The 24,797-nt window shown below is 47.6% G+C and overlaps 1 long non-coding RNA gene across 1 annotated transcript; it reads left to right on the top strand.

Moving 5' to 3' along the window:
* The first annotated feature begins 4,193 nt into the window (after positions 1-4,193).
* Positions 4,194-20,722, top strand: LOC119969348. Its single transcript, XR_005461339.1, has 3 exons — positions 4,194-4,274; positions 16,803-16,901; positions 20,667-20,722. It is a non-coding gene; the product is annotated as an uncharacterized LOC119969348 (long non-coding RNA).
* Positions 20,723-24,797: the final 4,075 nt, after the last annotated feature.

The raw sequence follows: 24,797 nt of genomic DNA, 5'->3' as shown, positions 1-24,797 counted from the left end.
CATTGATTCCTCCACTGATGCATAGTGGCAGACGTGTGTACCATCTACAAGATGCACGGCAGAGGCTCACCAAGGCTCCTTCTACAGCACCTTCCAAACCCATGACTTCCTCCACCTCAATGGACAAGGACAGCAGATACCTGGGAAAACCACCACCTTGAAGTTTCCCCCCCCCCCCCAAGTCACTCACTGTCGCTGGGTCAAATTCCTGGAACTTCCTCCCTAATACCGTCGGTGTACCAAGGACTGTAGCGATTCAAGGCAGCATTTCACCAGCACCTTCTCAAGAGCAATTAGGGATGGGAAATAAAACGCTGGCCTAGCCAGCGACGCCCACATCCTGTGAAAGAATTTTTTAAAACATGCAACTCCTCTATTCAAGAAAGGTAGGAGACAGAAAGCAGGAAACAAAAGACCACTCAGCATAACATCTGTCAGAGGGAAAATGCTTGAATAAATGATGATGGAGGTTATATTGCCCTATTATGTATTTTCTTTTATTTTCATGTACTTAATGATCTGTCGAGCTGCTCGTTCACTGTACCTCGGTACACGTGACAATAAACAAAATTCAAATACAAATATAGCAATGCACTTAGAAATCAATGGTCAACATGCTTTTCTGAAAGGCAAATCACTTTTGAAAAATTTATTGGAGTGATTTCAGGAAGTAATGAGGATAAAGGGGAACTTCTAGATGTAGTGTACTTGGATTTAAAAAGGCATTCGATAAAATGCCACATGAAAGGTTACCATGCAATATCAGCTGATAGTGTATGCGATAACATATTATCATAGAGGGTAGGTTGGGTAACAGGAAGCAGAGAATAGAGATGGGGCAGCACGGTAGCAGAGCGGTTAGCACAGTTGTTTCACAGTTCCATGGTCCTAGGTTCAATTCCCAGCTTGGGTCACTGTCTGTGCGGAATCTGCACGTTCTCCCCATGTCTGCGTGGGTTTCCTCCGGGTGCTCCAGTTTCCTCCCACAGTCCAAAGATGTGCAGGTTAGGTAGACTGGCCATGGTAAATTGCCCTTAGTGTCCAAAAATGGTTAGCTGGGATGACGGGGTTATGGTGGAGGCGTGGGCTTAAGTGGGGTGCTCTTTCCAAGAGCCAGTGCAGACTTGATGGGCCAAATGGCCTCCTTCTGCACTGTAAATTCTGTGATTCTATGATTTGTTTTGGTTGGCAAACTGTAGCAAGTGGAGTGTCACCTGATATCAGAGCTGGGGCTGGAACTGTTTTTAATAGAACAAAGTACAGCACAGGAACAGCCCCTTCGGCCCTCCAATCTCCGCCGACCATGTTGCCCGTCTAACCAATAACCTTCTAGACTTCCGGGATCTGTATCTATCCATTCCCATCCAATTCATATATTTGTCAAGATACCCCTTAAACATTGTTATTGTACCTGCTTCCAGCACCTCCTCTGGCAGCGGGTTCCAGGCACCCACTACTCTCTGTAAAAAAAAAACTTCCCTCTTACATCTGCTCTAAACTTTTCTCCTCACACCTTAAACCTATTGTTGCCTTTTTTCCTTTTACTCTGTCCTTTCTGTGGCTCTGTTCCAATTATGGCAATCAGTAAGTTTACCCTTCTTTCTATGTTATCTATGTCCTAATGGTTATAGTCGCCAGGAATCAAATGATACCATCACAAGTTTCAACTGGCTATCAATCAAAGAGCCAAACACTAGTTAGTTAGTTTAAGGTCAAGGGTACTTTGCTTACACACAATTAGTCATGCAACATAAACACTACTAGTTAACTACACCTATCAACTAAGACAACCTGTACTTAACTTCGGGCACCCGGCTTAGGCGAGAGAAACAGTGGCATTGTTCGATTCTGGATCTATCGAGTCCGAAGGAGTAACTGCTGCTCAGCTAGGCTCATCCGTCTGGTAGCGAGCATTGAACTTGTACTTGCTTCTGGTGTTGCTACAGTTAGAGATGGCCGTGACCGGGGTATCAGGTCAAAGAGAGGACAAACATGTGGCAAACTCTTCTTCTTATACTTGGAGGTTTTTGCGCTCTTTTGGGCGGTCCTTCGGTTTGGGCCCTACTAATTGGGTGATCCCTGATCACTCCGTTCGATTCCTAACCAATAAGTCCGCGGGATCTGGATGGCTTGGCCTGGCCCAAGCGGTCATTGATCCCGTTGTTTGCATTTCCCTTGAGCAGGGAGTGGCACTGAAATGTCTGGGACTGTTTAGTGCGGGTTAGGTGGATTGGCCATGCTAAATTGCCTGTAGTGTCCTAATAAAAGTAAGGTTAAGGGGGGGGGTTGTTGGGTTACGGGTATAGGGTGGATACGTGGGTTTGAGTAGGGTGATCATGGCTCGGCACAACATTGAGGGCCGAAGGGCCTGTTCTGTGCTGTACTGTTCGATGTTCTATGTACCGGTTGCTCAAGTACCAGTCCTTTTGGTGAAGATGGGCCATTGCTAGTCGGCCCCATTAAAATGCTAATTGGTCGGAGTTTCGATACCGTCTGGACTTGTTGCTTGCAAATATGCATTTCAGGCTCTGAGCCTGTCTGAGTCTTGGCTTGTCCATTTTACCCGCTAGGCTTTGCGAGTTTCTCTGTACCTAGTTGTAAGTGGCCATCACAGATGGCTACACTATGTCCCCTAGTAATTGACTCTTCCACCCTGAAATAAAGCTTCTGACTATCCACTCTGTCTCTGCCCCTCATAATTTTGTTGACTTCTATCAGGTTGCCACTCAATCTTCGTCGTTCCAGTGAGAAGAAAACAAGTTTATCCAACCTCTGCATCCTTCTGGTAGTGTGGCGACCAGAATGGAACACTATATTCCAAATGTGGCCTAAGGTTCTATACAGCTGCAGCATGACTTCCCAATTTTTATACTCAATGCACCGGCTGATGAAGGCAAGCATGCCACATGCCTTCTTGAATATCTTATCCACCTGCGTTGCCACTTTAAGTGACAATCTATACAAATGACTTGGATGAAGGGACTGAATGTATGGTTGGTACATTCGTGGATGACACAAAGATGATAATTGTGAAGAAGACATAGGGTGGGTTCTCCATCAGTGAAGTGGAATAGGGAAACGTGATTGAACATGAGAATCACGTGGGAGCCGAAAATCGTGGCCGGTGCCGGGCACCTGATCAAACGCCACACTCGGGCGTCTTGACAGACACGTCAATGCCATCTACTCTGCAAATACAGTGAACGCTGTTGGCATATCATTAACGGACCCTATCCCGTATTCCCTGGGGCCTCCGCAATTATTCACATCTGCCAGGAGGTGTTATCGATGGCGAGTTCACTTGTAGTTTGAAAAATTGAGAAACAGGCACTGTGGCGGCTGAGGGAGAGAGAGGAGGTAAGACATGTTCCCAGAGGCATGACCGTGGGCTGCTATATAGCCACTGGCAGGACTGGCTGGACCCCCTCCCACCCCCAGGGCCAGGCTGCACATGCGTGGACCGTTACAGCCACAACTTGAAAGTTAGCCATCTTGCTGCACACCCCACTGACCGCCCACCATAGCCCATGGTTGGCTGCCTGGGTTCCCAAACACCATCACTTCCGTACTCCACCGCCCCACGCCCCCCTCCTCCAATCGGCACAGCCCACCAGCAGGACATCTTGTGGCCTACTCTAGGGGGTTGCTCACAATAGCCCCTACAGGCGGGAGTCGCTAGGGGCCACTGTGTACCCCTGGCATGGGTAGGGCCTGTCACTGGTATCTTGGTGCTGGAGACAGGATTGCGGTACAGAGGATCGATTGCCAGGGGTAACAGCTGGGGTTGGGTGCGGGGACAGGGACTGCAGTGCAGGCTGGACCCATCATGTGGCCTGTCGGACCTGTTTGGGCACAGGGGCACGCACCATGCTAACATGTCTGCCTTTCACCCGCTGCTGACAACCGACTTCAGAATCCAACAAAGATTGGTGGGCTTCATCCTAGCTGCTGTATCCCCCCTCCCACACAGACCCTCCTCCTCCTTCCCACCGTTCCTCCACCCCTCCGCACATATCCTCCCCCCGCTTTACATTCTGCCGCTTCACTCTGGGATGTGAAGTTGACCTGGGAAGACACTCCAGCCGCAGAGACCTCACTCTCGGCAGGCAGTGAGGGTCCGGACCTCACTCCCGGCAGGTGGTGGGAGTCCGGACCTCACTCCCGGTACGCAGTGCGGGTCCGGACCTCATTCCCGGGACGCAGGACGATCCTCACTCCCGGCAGGCAGTGCGGGTCCAGACCTCACTCCCAGCAGGCAGTGCAGAAGACAGCTGGTGAGTTTCACCAATTAATGTTGAGGTGAAAGGCCTTTAATTAAATGTTCATGAATACGGAGACACAGCGAGTCAGGACTCCGGGAGCGCTGCTCTATCAGAGTGTCAGTGCTGCACTGGGGGGGGGGGGGGGGGGTGTCAGTAATGTGCCTCAGTCCAGATGTGCTCTCTCCCACTGCTAGTGCGTGAGGCAGAGGGCACTTTCACAGTTCCTTTGCTTAAATAGAGTTTAGATGTGCTGAGGTGACTGACACAACCGTCAAACTTCAAAAGCAAGTAATTAACACCTATTGAGGCCTTAATCAAGCTCCAGGTAATTGAAAGTGAACTGTTACTCAGCCAACTGGTCCCACTGTGCCACCGAGCTGCCCGGGTTCAGTTCCTCAATAACCTTTTAACTAGACTACTATTCCAGCACAGTATCGGGGAAAGGTTGGAGCAATGTCTCTCCCGGCTCAGTATGTCTCGGGGGAAAGATAGTGGACTATGGCCAGGATTCTCCGACTGCGTTCGCCTAGCGACCGAAGAATCCTGTCCGAGGTCAATGGATTTTTCCATTCAATGTGGCTTGCCCGTGGCGTTCCTGCGGTGGGTGGGGCAGGAAAATCCAACCCAATGTCTCTCCCAGCACAGTATAGGTGAAAGATAGTGGACAATGCATTCCCTAGCTTAGTATGGGGGAAATATAGTGGACAATGCCTTCCCTAGCTTAGTATAGGAGAAAGATAGTGGACAATGCGTTCCCTAGCTTAACATAGGGGAAAGATAGTGGACAATGCCTTTCCCAGCTTAGTATAGGGGAAAGATAGTGGACAATGCCTTCCCTAGCTTAGTATAGGAGAAAGATAGTGGACAATGCGTTCCCTAGCTTAACATAGGGGAAAGATAGTGGACAATGCCTTTCCCAGCTTAGTATAGGGGAAAGATAGTGGACAATGCCTTTCCGAGCTTAGTATAGGGGAAAGATAGTGGACAATGCCTTCCCCAGCTTAGTATGGGGGAAATATAGTGGACAATGCCTTTCCCAGCTTAGTATAGGGGAAAGATAGTGGACAATGCCTTTTCCAGCACAGTATAGGGGAAAGATAGTGGACAATGCCTTTCCCAGCTTAGTATAGGGGAAAGATAGTGGACAATGCCTTTCCCAGCTTAGTATAGGGGAAAGATAGTGGACAATGCCTTTCCCAGCTTAGTATAGGGGAAAGATAGTGGACAATGCCTTTCCCAGCTTAGTATAGGGGAAGTATAGTGGACAATGCCTTTCCCAGCTTAGTATAGGGGAAAGATAGTGGACAATGCGTTCCCCAGCTTAGTATAGGGGAAAGATAGTGGACAATGCCTTCCCCAGCTTAGTATAGGGGAAAGATAGTGGACAATGCCTTCCCCAGCTTAGTATAGGGGAAAGATAGTGGACAATGCGTTCCCCAGCTTAGTATAGCGGAAAGATAGTGGACAGTGTTTCTCCTGGCACAATGCACAGGAAAGTCACTGGACAATGTCTCTCACAGAACAGTAAAAAGGAAAGATTGTACACAATATCTTTCCCAGCATAGTACAGCGAAAAGGTACTGGACAATGCGTCTCTCTAAGTACAGAGTGGAGGAAAGGTAGTGGACAGTGTGTCGCTCGGCACAGTATTGGGGAAAGGTAGTGGACAGTGACTGTCACAGCACAGTATTGGGGAAAGGTAGTGGACAGTGACTGTCACAGTACAGTATTGGGAAAAGGTAGTGGACAGTGACTGTCACAGCACAGTATTAGGGAAAGGCAGTGAGCAGTGACTGTCAGAGCACAGTATTGGGGAAAGGTAGTGGACAGTGACTGTCACAGCACAGTATTGGGGAAAGGTAGTGGACAGTGACTGTCACAGCACAGTATTGGGAAAAGGTAGTGGACAGTGACTGTCACAGCACAGTATTAGGGAAAGGCAGTGAGCAGTGACTGTCACAGCACAGTATTGGGGGAAGGTAGTGGACAGTGACTGTCACAGCACAGTATTGGGGAAAGGTAGTGGACAGTGACTGTCACAGCACAGTATTGGGGAAAGGTAGTGGACAGTGAATGTCACAGCACAGTATTGGGGAAAGGTAGGAGACAGTGACTGTCACAGCACAGTATTGGGGAAAGGCAGTGGACAGTGACTGTCACAGCACAGTATTGGGGAGAGGTAGTGGACAGTGACTGTCACAGCACAGTATTGGGGAAAGGTAGTGGACAGTGTGTCGCTCGGCACAGTATTGGGCAAAGGCAGTGAGCAGTGACTGTCACAGCACAGTATTGGGGAAAAGGTAGTGGACAGTGACTGTCACAGCACAGTATTGGGGTAAAGGTAGTAGACAGTGACTGTCACAGCACAGTATTGGGGGAAAGGTAGTGGACAGTGACTGTCACAGCACAGTATTGGGGGAAAGGTAGTGGACAGTGACTGTCACAGCACAGTATTGGGGAAAGGTAGTAGACAGTGACTGTCACAGCACAGTATTGGGGCAAGGCAGTGGGCAGTGACTGTCACAGCACAGTATTGGAGAAAGGTAGTGGACAGTGACTGTCACAGCACAGTATTGGGGGAAAGGTAGTGGACAGTGACTGTCACAGCACAGTATTGGGGAAAGGCAGTGGACAGTGACTGTCACAGCACAGTATTGGGGAAAGACAGTGGACAGTGACTGTCACAGCACAGTATTGGGGAAAGGCAGTGGACAGTGACTGTCACAGCACAGTATTGGGGAAAGGCAGTGGACAGTGACTGTCACAGCACAGTATTGGGGAAAGGTAGTAGACAGTTACTGTCACAGCACAGTATTGGGGAAAGGCAGTGAGCAGTGACTGTCACAGCACAGTATTGGGGAAAGGTAGTAGACAGTTACTGTCACAGCACAGTATTGGGGAAAGGCAGTGGACAGTGACTGTCACAGCACAGTATTGGGGAAAGGTAGTAGACAGTTACTGTCACAGCACAGTATTGGGGAAAGGTAGTGGACAGTGACTGTCACAGCACAGTATTGGGGAAAGGCAGTGGACAGTGACTGTCACAGCACAGTATTGGGGAAAGGCAGTAGACAGTGACTGTCACAGCACAGTATTGGGGAAAGGTAGTGGACGGTGACTCACAGCACAGTATTGGGGAAAGGTAGTGGACAGTGACTGTCACAGCACAGTATTGGGGAAAGACAATGGACAGTGACTGTCACAGCACAGTATTGGGGAAAGACAATGGACAGTCTAAGCAGGAAAAATTGCTATATGCGTCAGGATTGGTATTACAAAGATGTCTCAAAGTTTTGTAATAGTACAGATCAAGGGCAAACCAGCAGGCAAGGGGTTAAACATATACCAAGGGAAAATCAGCAGCAAGGGGTTAAAGTCACCCACAGTGGAAATTATTAAATCATCTCACAGAGCATTTGAATATGAAAAGGAAAACACAGGAGGTCCCAGTAAGTCTAAGGGATCCATTGTCCAACACATTCGCACCTCTTCTGGAAGTTAAATATGTTAAGCACAAACCCATGAGATTGTGAGGAAACATTGTTATCTTTAATCATTTTCCCATTACGGGGACCAGAAAATATGCATACTGATCAAAGTGTATTGTTCCGAATGATTCAGTGACATCAATACCTGCTTGTGACTCCGACGAACTTTAAATATATATGCATGTAATTCTGAGGACAGGCAGAGCTGACTTTTGCAAGCTATAGCTAGCAGCAGAACCTGCCTCTCCTCTGTGCACACAGATTTGCAGAATTAAACAAAGTTTTACCAATACCACGCGGTCGAGAACAGACTTTGAGGTTTTTCTTCCCTTCAACAGACAGTGACTGTCACAGCACAGTATTGGGGAAAGATAGTGGACAGTGACTGTCACAGCACAGTATTAGTGGACAGTGACTGTCACAGCACAGTATTAGGGAAAGGCAGTGACTGTCACAGCACAGTATTGGGGAAAGGCAGTGAGCAGTGACTGTCACAGCACAGTATTGGGGAAAGGTAGTGGACAGTGATTGTCACAGCACAGTATTGGGGAAAGGCAGTGGACAGTGACTGTCACAGCACAGTATTGGGGAAAGGTAGTAGACAGTGACTGTCACAGCACAGTATTGGGGAAAGGTAGTGGACAGTGTGTCGCTCGGCACAGTATTGGGGAAAGGCAGTGGACAGTGACCGTCACAGCACAGTATTGGGGAAAGGTAGTAGACAGTGACTGTCACAGCACAGTATTGGGGAAAGGTAGTGGACAGTGACTGTCACAGCACAGTATTGGGGAAAGGTAGTGGACAGTGACTGTCATAGCACAGTATTGGGGGAAAGGTAGTGGACAGTGACTGTCACAGCTCAGTATTGGGGAAAGGCAGTACTGTCACAGCACAGTATTGGAGAAAGGTAGTGGACAGTGACTGTCACAGCACAGTATTGGGGAAAGGCAGTGAGCAGTGACTATCACAGCACAGAATTGGGGAAAGGTAGTAGACAGTGACAGTCACAGCACAGTATTGGAGAAAGGCAGTGAACAGTGACTGTCACAGCACAGTATTGGAGAAAGGTAGTGGACAGTGACTGTCACAGCACAGTATTGGGGAAAGGTAGTGGACAGTGACTGTCATAGCACAGTATTGGGGGAAAGGTAGTGGACAGTGACTGTCACAGCTCAGTATTGGGGAAAGGCAGTGACTGTCACAGCACAGTATTGGAGAAAGGTAGTGGACAGTGACTGTCACAGCACAGTATTGGGGAAAGGCAGTGAGCAGTGACTATCACAGCACAGAATTGGGGAAAGGTAGTAGACAGTGACAGTCACAGCACAGTATTGGAGAAAGGCAGTGAACAGTGACTGTCACAGCACAGTATTGGAGAAAGGTAGTGGACAGTGACTGTCACAGCACAGTATTGGGGAAAGGCAGTGAGCAGTGACTATCACAGCACAGAATTGGGAAAGGTAGTAGACAGTGATTGTCACAGCACAGTATTGGGGAAAGGCAGTGAACAGTGACTGTCACAGCACAGTATTGGGGTACGGTAGTGGACAGTGACTGTCACAGCACAGTATTGGAGAAAGGTAGTGGACAGTGACTGTCACAGCACAGTATTGGGGAAAGGCAGTGGACAGTGACTGTCACAGCACAGTATTGGGGAAAGGTAGTGGACAGTTACTGTCACAGCACAGTATTGGGGAAAGGCAGTGACTGTCACAGCACAGTATTGGGGGAAAGGTCGTGGACAGTGATTGTCACAGCACAGTATTGGGGAAAGGTAGTAGACAATGACTGTCACAGCACAGTATTGGGGAAAGGTAGTAGGCAGTGACAGTCACAGCACAGTATTGGAGAAAGGCAGTGAACAGTGACTGTCACAGCACAGTATTGGGGAAAGGCAGTGGACAGTGACTGTCACAGCACAGTATTGGAGAAAGGTAGTGGACAGTGACTGTCACAGCACAGTATTGGGGAAAGGCAGTGAGCAGTGACTGTCACAGCACAGTATTGGGGAAAGGCAGTGGACAGTGACTGTCACAGCACAGTATTGGAGAAAGGTAGTGGACAGTGACTGTCACAGCACAGTATTGGGGGAAAGGTAGTGGACGGTGACTCACAGCACAGTATTGGGGAAAGGTAGTGGACAGTGACTGTCACAGCACAGTATTGGGGAAAGACAATGGACAGTGACTGTCACAGCACAGTATTGGGGAAAGACAATGGACAGTGCTGGGACCTCTTGTTGTTTGTAGTATATATAAAGGATCTGGAAGAAAATGTGGGTGGTCTGCTTAGTAAGTTTGGCGGAGTTGCTCATAGTGCCGAGGATTATCAGGGTGGCACAGCACAGTGGTTAGCACCGTTGCTTCACAGCACCAGGGTCCCAGGTTCGATTGCCGGCTTGGGTCACTGTCTGTGCGGAGTCTGCACGTTCTCCCTGTGCCTGCGTGAGTTTCCACTGCGTGAGTTTCCACCGTGTGGTCCGCTTTCTTCCCACAAATCCCAAATTAGGTAATTTGGGTATTCTGAATTCTCCCTCTGTGTACCCAAACAGGGGCCGGAATTGTGGCAACTCGGGGATTTTCACAGTAACTTCATTGCAGTGTTAATGTAAGCCCACTTGTGACAATAAAGATTGTTATTATATAGATAGATTGGTGACTTGGGCACAAACATTGCAGATGGAGTTTGATCTGGAAAAATACAAGGTGATGCATTTTGGAGGATCAAATCTAGATATGAATTATATTGTAAATGGCAGAACCCTTAGGAACATTAACATACAGAGGGATCAGGGTGTGCAGGTCCACAGTTCCCTAAAAGTGGCACACAGGGGGCCAAGGTGATTAAGAAGGCATATGGCATGCTTGCCTTCATCAGCCGGAGCATTGGGTACAAGAATTGGGAAATCATGTTGCAGCTATATAAAACCTTGGTTAGGCCGCATTTGGAGTATTACGTGCCGTTCTGGTCACCACGTTATCAGAAGAACGTAGAAGCTTTGGGGAGAGTGCAAAGAAGGTTCACCAGCATGTTGCCTGGTCTTGCGGGTGTTGGCTATCAGGAGAGGTTGAATATACTCAGATTGTTTTCACTCGAAAGACAGTGGCTGATGGGGAGACCTGATAGAGGTCCACAAAATTATGAGAGGCATAGAGAGGATGGATAGAGAGAGGGAGCAAGTGTTAATTACAAGCGGGAACAGGTTCAAGGTGAGAGGGGGAAGGTTTAATCTAGATGTGTGGGTAGGTTTTTCATGCAGAAAGTGGTGGGTGCCTGGAGCACGCTGCCAGAGAATATGGTGCAATCAGGCACATTAGCAACATTAAGAGGCATTTAAATGGGTATATGAATAAGGAGGAAACTTAGGGATACGGACCGAGTAATGTTTTGGGGGGGGCATCGTGATCAGCACAGGCTTGGAGGGCCGAATGTCCTGTTGCTGTGCTGTATTTTTCTTTGTTCTTTGAATGTCATTACACCACCAGGGGAATCGGGGACAAGATTGTCATTACAGCCCAGTGAGAATCAGGGACAGGACTGTCATCACAGCCCCATGAGAATCAGGGACAGAATGGTCATTACAGCCCAGTGAGAATCAGGGACAGGACTGCTTTACAGCACCGGGAGAATAAGCAACAGGTTTGTCCTTGCAGCACCCTGAGAATCAGCGACAAGACTGTTATTACAGCACCGTGAGAATCAGCAACAGAACTGCCATTACAGCACTGTGAACATTGGGGACAGGACTGCACTTTGCAGACGAGTGAGGATCAGGGACAGGACTGTCCTTACGGCAACGTGTGTTTCAGAGACAGGACTTTCAATACAGGACCAAGAGAATCGGGGTCAGGACTGTCATTGCAGTATCAGCAGAATCGGACACAGGACTTGTAGCACTGGGAAAATCAGGGGCAGGACTGTCATTATAGTAACATGGCAATCGGGGGCAAGACTCATTACAGCACTGGGAGAGCCAGAGACAGGATTTTCATCCAGCACCATCAGGGAACAAGGCTGTCATTACAGCACTATGAGAATAAGCAATAGGATTGTCCTTGCAGCACCATGGGAATGTAGGACAGGGCTGACATTACAGCACCATGAGAATCAGGGACATGACTGTTACACCACCAGGGGAATCGGTGAGCTGATTTTCATTACAGTACTGGGAGAATCAGGGACAGGAGAGCCATAACAGTGCCGTGAGAATCAGGAACAGGATTGTCATTACAACATAGTAAAAATCAGGCACAAATCTGTCATTACAGCTCCATGAGAATCAGGGATAGGACTGTCATTACAGCACAGTGAGAATCAGGGATAGGACTGTCATTACAGCACAGTGAGAATCAGGAACATGACTGGCATTGCAGCCTTGTGAGAATCTGGGCCAGGACTGTTGATACACCACCAGGGGAATCAGTGAGCAGATTTTCATTATAGTACTGGGAGAATCAGGGACAGGACTGTCATTACAGCATCATGAGAGTCAAGGACAGGAGAGCCAATACAGTGCTGTGAGAATCAGGAACAGGACTGTCATTACAGCACAATCAGGCACAAGTCTCATTACAGCATTGTGGGAACTAGAGACAGGGCAGTCATTATAGCACTGGGAGAATCCGGGCCAGACTGTCATTACAGCACTGTGTGAACCAGGAACAGGAGTGTTATTAAAGCCCAGTGAGTATCAGCAAAAGGAGTGTCCATGAGAATCAAGGACATGACTGTCATTTCAGCACTGGGAGAATCAACGATGGACTGTGGGACTGTTGTTTCAGCACCGTGAGAACCAGGGACAAGAGCATCATTGCAGCACTATGAGGATCCGTGTCAGAATTGTCACTGCACCACCGTGAGAATCAGAGACAGGTCCACCATTACAGTGCTGTGAAAATCAGGAACAGGACTGTCGTTCCAGCACAGTGAGAATCAGGCACAAGCCTGTAATTCGAGCTACATGAGAATCACCAGCACAACTGTCATTACACTGCTGTGGGAATTGGGATCAAGACTGTCATAGCACCATGAAAATCAAGAACAGGACTGTCATTGCAGTACTGTGAAGATCAGCACAAGATTGTCATCACGGCACCCTGAGAATCAGAGAATCAATAACTGGATTGTCATTACAACACGGGGCGAATGAGTGACAGAACAGTTATTACAGCACCACGAGAATAAGGGATAGGACTGTGATTACAGCACCACGAGAATCAGCAACAGGACAGTAATTACAGCAGGGAGAGAATCAGTGACAAGATGCTCATTTCAGCACCGTGAGATTCAATGATGGAACCCATTAAAGCAGCGTGAGGATCAGGGATTGTGGATAGCACAACTGCTTCACAGCTCCAGGGTCCCAGGTTCGATTCCGGCTTGGGTCACTGTCTGTGCGGAATCTGCACATCCTCCCCGTGTGTGCGTGGGTTTCCTCCGGGTGCTCCGGTTTCTTCCCGCAATCCAAAGATGTGCAGGTTAGGTGGATTGGCCATGATAAATTGCCCTTGGTGTCCAAAATTGGCCTTAGTGTTGGGTGGGGTTACTGGGTTATCGGGATAGGGTGGCGGTGTTGATCTTGGGTAGGGTGCTCTTTCCAAGAGCCGGTGCAGACTCGATGGGCCGAATGGCCTCCTTCTGCACTGTAAATTCTATAATTCTATGACTGCTATAACAGCACCATGCGAATCAGGGATAGGACTGCCATTACAGCACCCTGAGAACCAGGGTCAGGCCGGTCATTACAGCACTGGGAGAATCCAGGCCTGATTGTCATTACAGTGTCATGTGAAAGTACCTTTAAGAAATGGGTGTTGAATAAATGTACCTTTAAGAAATGGGTGTTTATCAGTGATGTCAGCTTTTTACTTTTGTTTTAGGCGGTTTGCAGCAGGGTGTGTTTTAGTTTCGTTTTCAGAGCTGGATAGCTGCAGTCACAGCCAGAAGGTGTAGTCTCTCTCTCTAATCTAAAGACTGTAAATCGATCCCTTGCTGATTTAAAACTAATACCTGCTCTCAATAGTGAATTTAAACCTGATCTTTGTGTTTTAAAGGTGTTTCTTAAGTCTTATGGATGTTAAAAGGGAAGCTTAGTATTGTATTCTTTGGGGGTTGTATTTGAATTGATGGTTGCTAAGATGTTCACTCTATGTTTTAAAAAGGTTAACTTGAGTTAATAGAATAAACATTGTTTTGCTTAAAAAAATACTTTTCCATTTCTGCTGTACCACACCTGTAGTGTGGGTGTGTGCTCCCCATACCACAATCTATTAAAAGTTGTGGGTAAGGTGAACTCCATGATACACTTTGGGGTTCTCTAAACCCTGGCCCATAACAAATTGGTGGCTCGTCTGGGATGGTTTAGCACAGGGCTAAATAGCTGGCTTTTAACGCAGACCAAGGCAGGTCAGCAGCACGATTCAATTCCCGTGCCAGCCTCCCCGAACAGGCCCCAGAATGTGGTGACTAGGGGCTTTTCACAGTAACTTCATTTGAAGCCTACTTGTGACAATAAGCGATTTTCATTTCATTTTTTTCAAACTATCCATGTCTTTTTGTGGCATTCTGATCCCATCTACACTGTTTACAGCACCACTTAACATGTCAACAGTCAACTTTGAGAATTTGGTTCTTTATTCCTTCGTCAATAAATGTGCTGAAACGTTGGGAATCCATAATGTTTTGAATTTTTTCCGAAGCGACCCACCTCATTCTCTCTCATTGATTTAAATATTTTTTTTAATTTTATTCATCATCTGCAATATTTCAAATTGTAAATTGGCAGAATCTGCCATCACTGAATGAAGTTACCAGAATCCTGATTGTTGAATGTTGTGTCAAAAATATTGGAAATTGACTTAAGGTGGCAAATTTAGCAGCTCCTGTTCATGGTGGTCCTTTTGTGGCCTTTACACCGGTTCATAGTAGGAACTTTGGAGGAAAAAGGTGCAGAAGTAAGAGCAGAAGACAGTGACCCCTAGTTTATGGAGTTGCGGTCCGGAAGTGCTCGGAAAAAAGCGAGCCAGTCGGTTGAGGCGAGTGAGGAGCAGACAACGCAGGTGGAGATGGCAGGGTCCGGCCCTGCCGGCTCAGTGGTCAATGGACCAGTTGGTGAGCTTCCTTACTGTCAGAGTGTCAGAGACTACAGCTGGAAATTGGGTTCCTATCCACAGGTAAGGCAGAGGGACAGCTGAGGAGGGTGAAGGGGCGGTTTACCAATATGGGGAAAAAGCCAGCAGGATGCTGGCGCACCAGCTGAGGAAACGGGAGGCGGTGAGAGAGATAGGGAAAGTGAGGGATACAGGGGGGAAGGCTGTTCTGGATCCGGCGGGGGGAATGATGTGTTTCGGGAGTTTTACAATAAATTGTATTAATCGGAACCCCCAGCCCAGGGGAAGGGTATGAAACGATTTCTGGGGGGGGGGGCTGGAGTTTCCAAGGATAGATGGTGGAGGGTCTGGGAGCCCCAATTGGGCTGATGGAGGTTATAGACGGGTTGGGGGCGATGCAATCAGGCAAAGCCCCGGGACCAGACGGATACCCGGTTGAGATTTATAAAAAGTTTTCCGGGCTGTTGGGGCCACTCCTGGTAAAGGCTTTTAATGAGTCAAAGGAGCTGGGAATGCTCCCCCCAACATTATCGCAGACATCGATTTACCTTATTGTAAAGCAGGATAAGGAGCTGTGGGTCGTTTAGGGCAATCTCCCTGCTAAATGTGGATACGAAATTGCTGGCAAAGATCTTGGCCACACGTATAGAGGATTGTGTTCCAGGGGTAATAGGGAGGGCTGACGGGATTTGTGAAGGGACGACACCTGACGTCCAACATTAGGCGGCTCCTTAATGTAATGATGCCTGCGGAGGGGCGCGAGGTCGAGGTGGTGGTGGCCATGGATGCAGAAAAGTAATTTGATAGGGTGGAGTGGAACTATTTGTGGGATGTCCTGGGAAGGTTTGGGTTTGGGGAGGGATTTGTGAATTGGACCCGGTTGCTATATGAGGCACCAGTGGCGAATATAAGGACCAACTAGGTACAATCAGAGTATTTTAGTCTGTGTCAGGGGACTAGACAGGGGTGTCCACTCTCCCCACTACTGTTTGCCCTGGCCTTTGGCAATGGCACTGTGAACATTGAATATTTGGTGGGGGAATAGTGAGGAAGGGGGGGGGGGGGGGGGGCTGAAACATAGGGTCTCGCTCTATGTGGACAATTTGCTCCTTTAAATAACAGACCTGTTGGAGGGGGATTGCAGGAATTATGGGGATACTGGAGGAATTTGGCCGGTTCTCAGGTTACAAACTGAATATGGGTAAGAGCGAGGTTTTTGCGATCCAGGCAAGGGGACAGGATAGGAGACTGAGGGAGATAGCGTTCAAAGTGCTGGGAAGCAGTTTTAGGTATCTGGGGATTCAAATGGCACAGGACTGGGGTCAGCTTCATAAACTAAATTTGGGCAGGTTGATTGAACAAATGAAAGGGGACTTCAGTAGGTGGGACGTGCTCCCGCTGGTCATTGGCAGGAAGGGTACAGACTGAAAATGACAGTCTTCTCGACATTGCTGTTCATGTTTCAGTGTCTTCCAATTTTCATCAGTTGGGGGTGGGGGGGGGGGAGAGAGGCCGACGTTTTGGCCTTTGCCTTCCTGTTGGCCCGAAGACGGATTTAGCTGGGATGGAGGGACTCGGAGCCTCCAAAGTCGGGGGCTTGGGTCAGTGACATGGCAGGGTTTCTTAGGCTAGAAAAAATTAAGTTTGCCTTAAGGGGTTCATTACTTGGAGGTGGCAGCCATTCATCGACTTCTTCAAGGAGAATTGATCGTCAGCAGGAGAAGAGGGGAGGGAAGGGGAGGCATGGAAGTGACGAATAAGGGCAGGGAATCTAGTGTATGGTTAGTTAGGGTCTAGAGCTGGGGGAGTTGGGTATGTTACTATGGGTTTTTTGTGTGTGTTGAATTTCTTTGTTTAAAATGTTAAAAGTATAAATGCCTCAATAAAATATTGTCTAAGAAAACGAATATTGGAAATTGACTCCCGTGATTCCTGTTTTGTAGATGATCAGGACAGTGTTGAGTCCAGTCAGGAAGGACAGCTTTGTCTTCCTCTACACAGAGGACGGAGATGAGTGGCCGTTCCACTGAGAGCCGTCTGAGGTAGTTAACCTTGTAGGGCAGCACGGTGGCACAGTGGTTAGCATTGCTGCCTACGGCGCTGAGGACCTGGGTTCGAATCCCGGCCCTGGGTCACTGTCTGTGAGGAGTTTGCACATTCTCCCCGTGTCTGCGTAGGTTTCACCCCCACAACCCAAAAGATGTGCAAGATAGGTGGATTGGCCACGTTAAATTGCCCCTTAATTGGAAAAAATAATTGGGTACTCTAAATTTATTAAAAAAAAGAAAAAACTTTGTACAAACCCCCTGTCATCCTCACTACTCCACCAAACATGTCTGATTGACATGGGGTTGTGCCCTGGAAAGATATAGAAGAGAAATTGCTGACCTTCTCAACTGATCTGCTTATGGTTTGCATTTTATTTTTGCACAGCTCTAACGCATCGCGAGTGTGTCTGCCTGAACATAATTGGCTTTCTGGTAGACAGGATTGCTGATAGATTTCAGTGTGTCCCTCACACTCTCTCACTCCTTTTTTTAAAATGATTTTTATTGAGTTTTTGGTATACAAAATAAATATAAATATGAACAAACAGTGGGAGTTAAAAAAGAGCAAATAAGAAGTAAAATGAAAACTATTTACACATAGATCGTCTTCAACTAGGGGCCTCACGGTAGCATAGTGGTTAGCATCAATGCTTCACAGCTCCAGGGTCCCAGGTTCGATTCCCGGCTGGGTCACTATCTGTGTGGAGTCTGCACGTCCTCCCCGTTTGTGCGTGGGTTTCCTCCGGGTGCTCCGGTTTCCTCCCACAGTCCAAAGATGTGCGGGTTAGGTGGATTGGCCATGCTAAATTGCCCGTAGTGTAAGGTTAATGGGGGGGATTGTTGGATTACGGGTATACGGGTTACGTGGGTTTAAGTAGGGTGATCATTGCTCGGCACAACATCGAGGGCCGAAGGGCCTGTTCTGTGCTGTACTGTTCTATGTTCTAACTATTTACAGAGGTGCATCACTGATCTTTGGCTTCCTAGTTCTTGGCTACAAACAGTCCTTGGAACAGCCAAGTGAATGGCTCCCACGTCTTGTGGAAGCCTCCTTCCGACCCTCGGATGGCAAATTTAATTTTCTCCATTTGGAGAAACTCCAACAGGTCGGACAGCCAGTCTGTAGCTTTGGGTGGTGCTGCTGACCACCAGCCGAGCAGGGTTCTCTGACGGGCCATTAGGGAGACAAAGGCAAGGGCGTCCCTCCTTGCCATGAATGGGCAGCACTGCAGCACAGTGGTCAGCACTGTTGCAGACAGATTATAGAAAAAGGTCGGAGCAACAGGGTGGTTGTGATGGGAGATTTTAACTTCCGCAACATTGAATGGGATTTGTGTAGTGTTGGAGGTGTAGATGGAGCAGAGTTTGTAAGGAGCATCCAGGAGAGTTTTTTAGAGCAGAATGTAAATAGTCCAACTCGGGAAGGGGCCGTACTGGACCTGGTATTGGGGAATGATCCCGGCCAGGTGGTTGATGTTTCAGTGGGTGATTACTTTGGGAATAGCGATCACAATTCCGTAAGTTTTAGAATACTCATGGACAAAGACAGGAGTGGTCCGAAAGGAAGAGTGCTAAATTGGGGAAAGGCAGAGTATAACAAAATTCGGCAGGAGCTAGGGAATGTGGATTGGGAGCAGCTGTTTAAGGGTAAATCCACATTTGAAATGTGGGAGTCTTTTAAGGAAAGGTTGATTAGAGTGCAGGACAGACATGTTCCTGTGAAAAGGGCAAGATTAGGGAACCATGGATGACGGGTGAAATTGTGAGACTAGCTAAGATGAAAAGGGAAGCATTCATAAGATCGAGGCAACTCAAAACTGATGAAGCTTTGGAGGAATATCGGGAAAGTAGACGAATCTCAAACGCGCAATAAAGAGGGCTAAAAGGGGTCATGAAATATCTTTGGCTAACAGGGTTAAGGAAAATCCCAAAGCCTTTTATTCGTATGTAAGGAGCAAGAGGGTAACTAGAGAAAGGATTGGCCCGCTCAAAGACAAAAGAGGGAATTTATGCGTGGACTCAGAGGAAATGGGTGAGATTCTTAATGAGTTCTTTGCATCGGTATTCACAAAGGAGATGGACAAGACGGATGTTGAGGCTAGGGATAGATGTTTAAATACTCTAGGTCAAGTTGTCATATGGAAGGGGGAAATTTTGGGTATTCTAAAAGACATAAAGGTGGACAAGTCCCCAGGACCAGATGGGATCTATCCCATGTTCCTGAGGGAAGCGAGGGTCGAAATAGCTGGGGCCTTAACAGATATCTTTGCAGCATCCTTGAGCATGGGTGAGGGCCCGGAGGACTGGATAATTGCTAATGTTGTCCCTTTGTTTAAGAAGGGTAGCAGGGAAAATCCAGGGAATTATAGACGTGTGAGCTTGACGTCAGTGGTAGGCAAACTGTTGGAGAAGATACTGAGGGATAGGATCTATTCACATCTGGAAGAAAATAGACTTATCAGTGATAGGCAGCATGGTTTTGTGGAGGGTAGGTCATGTCTTACAAACCTAATAGAATTCTTTGAGAAAGTGACAAAGTTAATTGATGAGGGAAGGGCTGTAGATGTCATATACATGGACTTTAGTGAGGCGTTTGATAAGGTTTCCCATGACAGGTTGATGGAAAAAGTGAAGTCGTATGGGGTTCAGGGTGTACTAGCTAGATGGATAAAGAACTGGCTGGGTAACAGGAGACAGAGAGTAGTGGTGGAAGGGAGTGTCTCAAAATGGAGAAGGGTGACTAGTGGTGTTCCACAGGGATCCGTGCTCGGACCACTGTTGTTTGTGATCTACATAAATGACCTGGAGGAAGGTGTAGGTGGTCTGATTAGCAAGTTTGCAGATGATACAAAGATTGGTGTAGTTGCAGATAACGAGGAGGACTGTCAGAGAATACAACAAAATATAGATAGATTGCAGAGTTGGGCAGAGAAATGGCAGATGGAGTTCAATCCAGGCAAATGCAAGGTGATGCATTTTGGAAGATCAAATTCAAGAGCGGACTATATGGTCAATGGAAGGGTCCTGGGGAAAATTGATGTGCAGAGAGATCTGGGAGTTCAGGTCCATTGTACCCTGAAGGTGGCAACGCAGGTTGATAGAGTGGTCAAGAAGGCATACAGCATGCTTGCCTTCATCGGACGGGGTATTGAGTACAAGAGTCGGCAGGTCATGTTACAGTTGTATAGGAGTTTGGTTAGGCCACATTTGGAATACTGCGTGCAGTTCTGGTCGCCGCATTACCAGAAGGATGTGGATGCTTTGGAGAGGGTGCAAAGGAGGTTCACCAGGATGTTGCCTGGTATGGAGGGTGCTAGCTATGAAGAAAGGTTGAGTAGATTAGGATTGTTTTAGTTGGAAAGACGGAGGTTGAGGGGGGACCTGATTGAGGTCTACAAAATTATGAGAGGTATGGACAGGGTGGATAGCAACAAGCTTTTTCCAAGAGTGGGGGGTGTCAGTTACAAGGGGTCACGATTTCAAGGTGAGAGGGGGAAAGTTTAAGGGAGATGTGTGTGGAAAGTTTTTTACTCAGAGGGTGGTGGGTGCCTGGAACGCTTTACCAGCGGAGGTGGTAGAGGCGGGCACGATAGCATCATTTAAGAGGCATCTAGACAGGTATATGAACGGGCGGGAACAGAGGGAAGTAGACCTTGGAAAATAGGAGACAGGTTTAGATAAAGGATCTGGATCGGCGCAGGCTGGGAGGGCCGAACGGCCTGTTCCTGTGCTGTAATTTTTTTTGTTCTTTGTTCACAGCGGCAGGGTCCCAGGTTCGATTCCCACTTGGGTCACTGTCTGTGCGGAGTCTGCATCTTCTCCCCGTGTCTGCGTGGGTTTCCTCAGGGGGCTCTGGTTTCCGACCACAGTCCAAAGATGTGCAGGTGCGGTGGATTGACCATTCTAAATTGCCCTTAGTGTCCATAAAAAGGTTAGTTGGTGTTACTGGGTGAGGGGGATAGGGTGGCGGTGTGGCCTTAGGTAGGGTGCTCTTTCCAAGGGCCAGTGCAGACTCGATAGGCCGAATGGCCTCCTGCACTGTAAATTCTATGATTGTATGATTCTATAATAAATCTGGCTGTTCTGATACCCTGAAGACTCTTGGGCATGGCTCTACCCTCATCCCCTCCACCTTGGACGTTGCCTCAAAAAAGGCTGTCTAGAACCCAGCGAGTCTGAGACAAGACTAGAACATGTGGGCATGGTTGGTCGGGCTTCCTTGGCACCGTTCGCATCTATCCTCTACATCCGGGAAGAACCTGCTCATTTGGGTTCTGGTTAAGTGCGCTCTGTGTACTACTTTTAGCAGCATGAGGCTTAGCCTTGAACATGTGGAGGTGGAGTTGACCCTGTGCAGTGCTTCGTTCCAGAGTCCCCTCCCTATTTCAAACCCCAGGCCCTCCGCTGGTAAAGCATTCCAGGCACCCACCACCCTCTGAGTAAAAAACTTTCCACGCACATCTCCCTTAAACTTTCCCCCTCTCACCTTGAAATCGTGACCCCTTGTAACTGACACCCCCCCCACTCTTGGAAAAAGCTTGTTGCTATCCACCCTGTCCATATCTCTCATAATTTTGTAGACCTCAATCAAGTCCCCCCTCAACCTCCATCTTTCCAACGAAAACAATCCTAATCTACTCAACCTTTCTTCATAGCTAGCACCCTCCATACCAGGCAACATCCTGGTGAACCTCCTCTGCACCCTCTCTAAAGCATCCACATCCTTCTGGTAATGTGGCGACCAGAACTGCACGCTGTATTCCAAATGTGGCCTAACCAAAGTCCTATACAACTGTAACATGACCTGCCGACTCGGGTACTCAATACCCCGTCCGATGAAGGCAAGCATGCGGTATGCCTTCTTGACCACTCTATCGACCTGCGTTGCCACCTTCAGGGTACAATGGACCTGAACTCCCAGATCTCTCTGCACATCAAGGACTCTTCCATTGACCATATAGTCTGCTCTTCCATTCGATCTTCCAAAATGCATCACCTCGCATTTGCCTGGATTGAACTCCATCTGCCATTTCTCTGCCCAACTCTGCAATCTATCTATATTTTGCTGTATTCTCTGACAGTCCGCCTCGCTATCTGCAACTCCACCAATCTTAGTATCATCTGCAAACTTGCTCATCAGACCATCTATACCTTCGTCCAGATCATTTATGTATATCACAAACTACAGCGGTCCGAGCACGGATCCCTGTGGAACACTACTCGTCACCTTTCTCCATTTTGAGACACTCCCTTCCACCACTACTCTCTGTCTTCTGTTGCCCAGCCAGTTCTTTATCCATCTAGCTAGTACACCCTGAACCCCATACGACTTCACTGTAGTGAGAGTACCTTTAAGAAATGGGTGTTTCCTACTGCAGTGATGTCAGAGAGTGGGTGGAGCTTTACTGTCTGTCAGCTTTTTACTTTCGTTTTAGGTTGTTTGCTGCAGGGTGTGTTTTAGTTTCGTTATCAGGGCTGGATAGCAGCAGTCACAGCCAGAAGGTGTATTGGAATCTCCCTCTGTAATCTAAAGACTAAGTTGATCTGGTGATTTAAAACTAATAGCAGTAATGACTTTAACCTGATGTGCTTCTGGTAAAAGGTGTTTTAAGTCATATGGATGTTAAAAGGAAAGCTTAAAGGATTACTTAGTGTTGTATTCTTTTGGGGTTGTATTTGAATTAATGGTTGCTAAGATATTCACTGTCTGTTTTAAAAAGGTTAACTTGAGTTCATAGAATAAACATTGTTTTGCTTTGAAAAATACTTTTCCATTTCTGCTGTATCACACCTGTAGAGTGGGCCGTGTGCTCTCCATACCACAATCTATTAAAAGTTATGGGTCAGGTGAACTCCATGATACACTTTGGGGTTCTCTAAACCCTGGCCCATAACAAACTGGGGGGTTCGAGGGGGATAAAAGTCTACCTATTGGATTGGCTTAATGAACTTAAAAACAGTGAGGGGTGAGCATATTGTGGTTGCTCACCAACCCCACCGCCGCTGGCCTAGCCAATCCTCCGCACCTTCCGGGCGGCCCGAGGCCGGAGTGGTTCACGCCATTCCTCGGCGCCGGTACGACCCGCCCCGCCGGTTAGGGGAGAATCCCGCCCCAGGAGTCTCTAAACTGCTGTTTAAGAAGTGTATTATTTTCAAAGAAGTAGCCATACTTGGAATTAAGTGAGAAACATTAGGAATAAGGGAACAATGGGGCCAGTTTTATTCAGTAATATGGGTAAGCCAAAGTAAAAGTTAATCGATGGCAAATAAAGTTAAGTATGGCAGGGGCACTCGGTGAAGTGAAAATTGTGTCCTGCGATATGAGTGACATCATGGACACTAGATGACCACATTTGCAGGACGTACTGCCAGCTGCAGAAAACTGTGCTCCGGGTTTCAGAGCTCGTGTGGCATCTGGAGACACTGTGGCACACCCACAAGGCTGAGAGCTACATGGACAACATGTTCATAGAGGCGGCCACACAGCAGTTTAGGACCCTGCAGGCAGAGAGGGAATGGGTGATCATCAGGCAGCCTGGTCCTACTCACAAATCGGTTTTCCATTTTGGAAGCTGGTTCCTCAGGCTTGCAGTCAGAGCTAGGTCTGTGGCACTACGAGCGGCTCAGTATACAGAAGCGGAGGAAGAATAAGGGAAGAATAATAATGATAAGGGATTTGTTAGCTGGGGAACACACAGGCATTTCTGTGGCAGCCGATGTCGCCCCCTGGTGCCAGGGTCAAGGATGTCACTGAGCAGCTGCAGGACATCCTTATGGCAAAGGATGAACAGCCGGAGGTCATGGTCCACATTGGTACCAATAACTTAGGTAGGAAGGAGGATGGGGTCGTGCAATCAGAATTTAGGGAGCTCGGGAGAAAATTAGCAAGCAGGACGTCAAAAATCGTAATCGCTGGATTACTCCCAGTGCTACCTGTAAGCGAGTACAGAAATAGGAGGATAAAGCAGATGAATGAGTGGCTGGAAAGATAGAGCAGGAGGAGAGCTTTTGATTCCTGGGACACTGGGACTGGCTCTAGGAGACGTGGCACCTGAACAGAGCTGGAACTGAGTTCCTTTTGGACATTTTGCTACTGTTGTTGGGGGCTTTAAACAGACTTAGTCGGGGTGTGCGATCCAAGAGGAAATATTCGAAAGAAATATCAAGGTGCACAAAATACTGGGGAAGACAGATAGCAGTAGTATAGAAAAATAGTAAGTTAATAAACGAAGCTAGAGAAAGAGACAAAGTAACATCTACATGAGGGTTACTGTTCATAGATGTAAATGCACGGAGTATATTGAATAAGATTGGTGAGCTACAGATGTAGATTGCCATGTGGGCATATGATATTGTGGAGATAACTGAGACCTGGCTCAAAGAAGGACAAGATTGGGTGTTAAATATTCCTGGGTACAGGTGGTCAGGAAAGTTAAGTTAAGAAAGGAATAAAAGGACGGGATGAAAAAGGAGATAGAAATTAAGATAAGGAAGAAAAAGCATCCTTATGACAGGTGCCAGGTAGAAAATTCAGTTGAGAATTTCAGTTGAGGAGTGCAGAGGGTACAGAGGGGAGGTGAAAAAGCTCATTCAAGAAGCGAAGAGTGATTATGGGGAAAAACAGGAAGCCAACATAAAGGAGAATTTCAAGGTTTTCTATCGACCTATAAAGAATAAAAGGGCGGGAAAGGGAGGATTAGGGCCGGTGAGGGACCTAAAAGGGGATTTACACATGGAGGCAGGAAGCATGGCTGAAGTATTAAATGAATTCTTTACATCGGGCTTTACCAAGGAGGAAGATGCTACCTAGACCATGGTGACAGATAAGGAACGTCTGTAACTAGAAGGGTTCAAAACTGACCAGGAGAAAGTGTCAGAGAGACTGTTGTT

This window comes from Scyliorhinus canicula, chromosome 7 (genome assembly GCF_902713615.1).
Source record: "Scyliorhinus canicula chromosome 7, sScyCan1.1, whole genome shotgun sequence".
Classification (NCBI taxonomy): domain Eukaryota; kingdom Metazoa; phylum Chordata; class Chondrichthyes; order Carcharhiniformes; family Scyliorhinidae; genus Scyliorhinus; species Scyliorhinus canicula.
The sequence above is the reverse complement of the archived record's forward strand: the minus strand, read 5'-3'. Positions and strand labels throughout refer to the sequence as shown.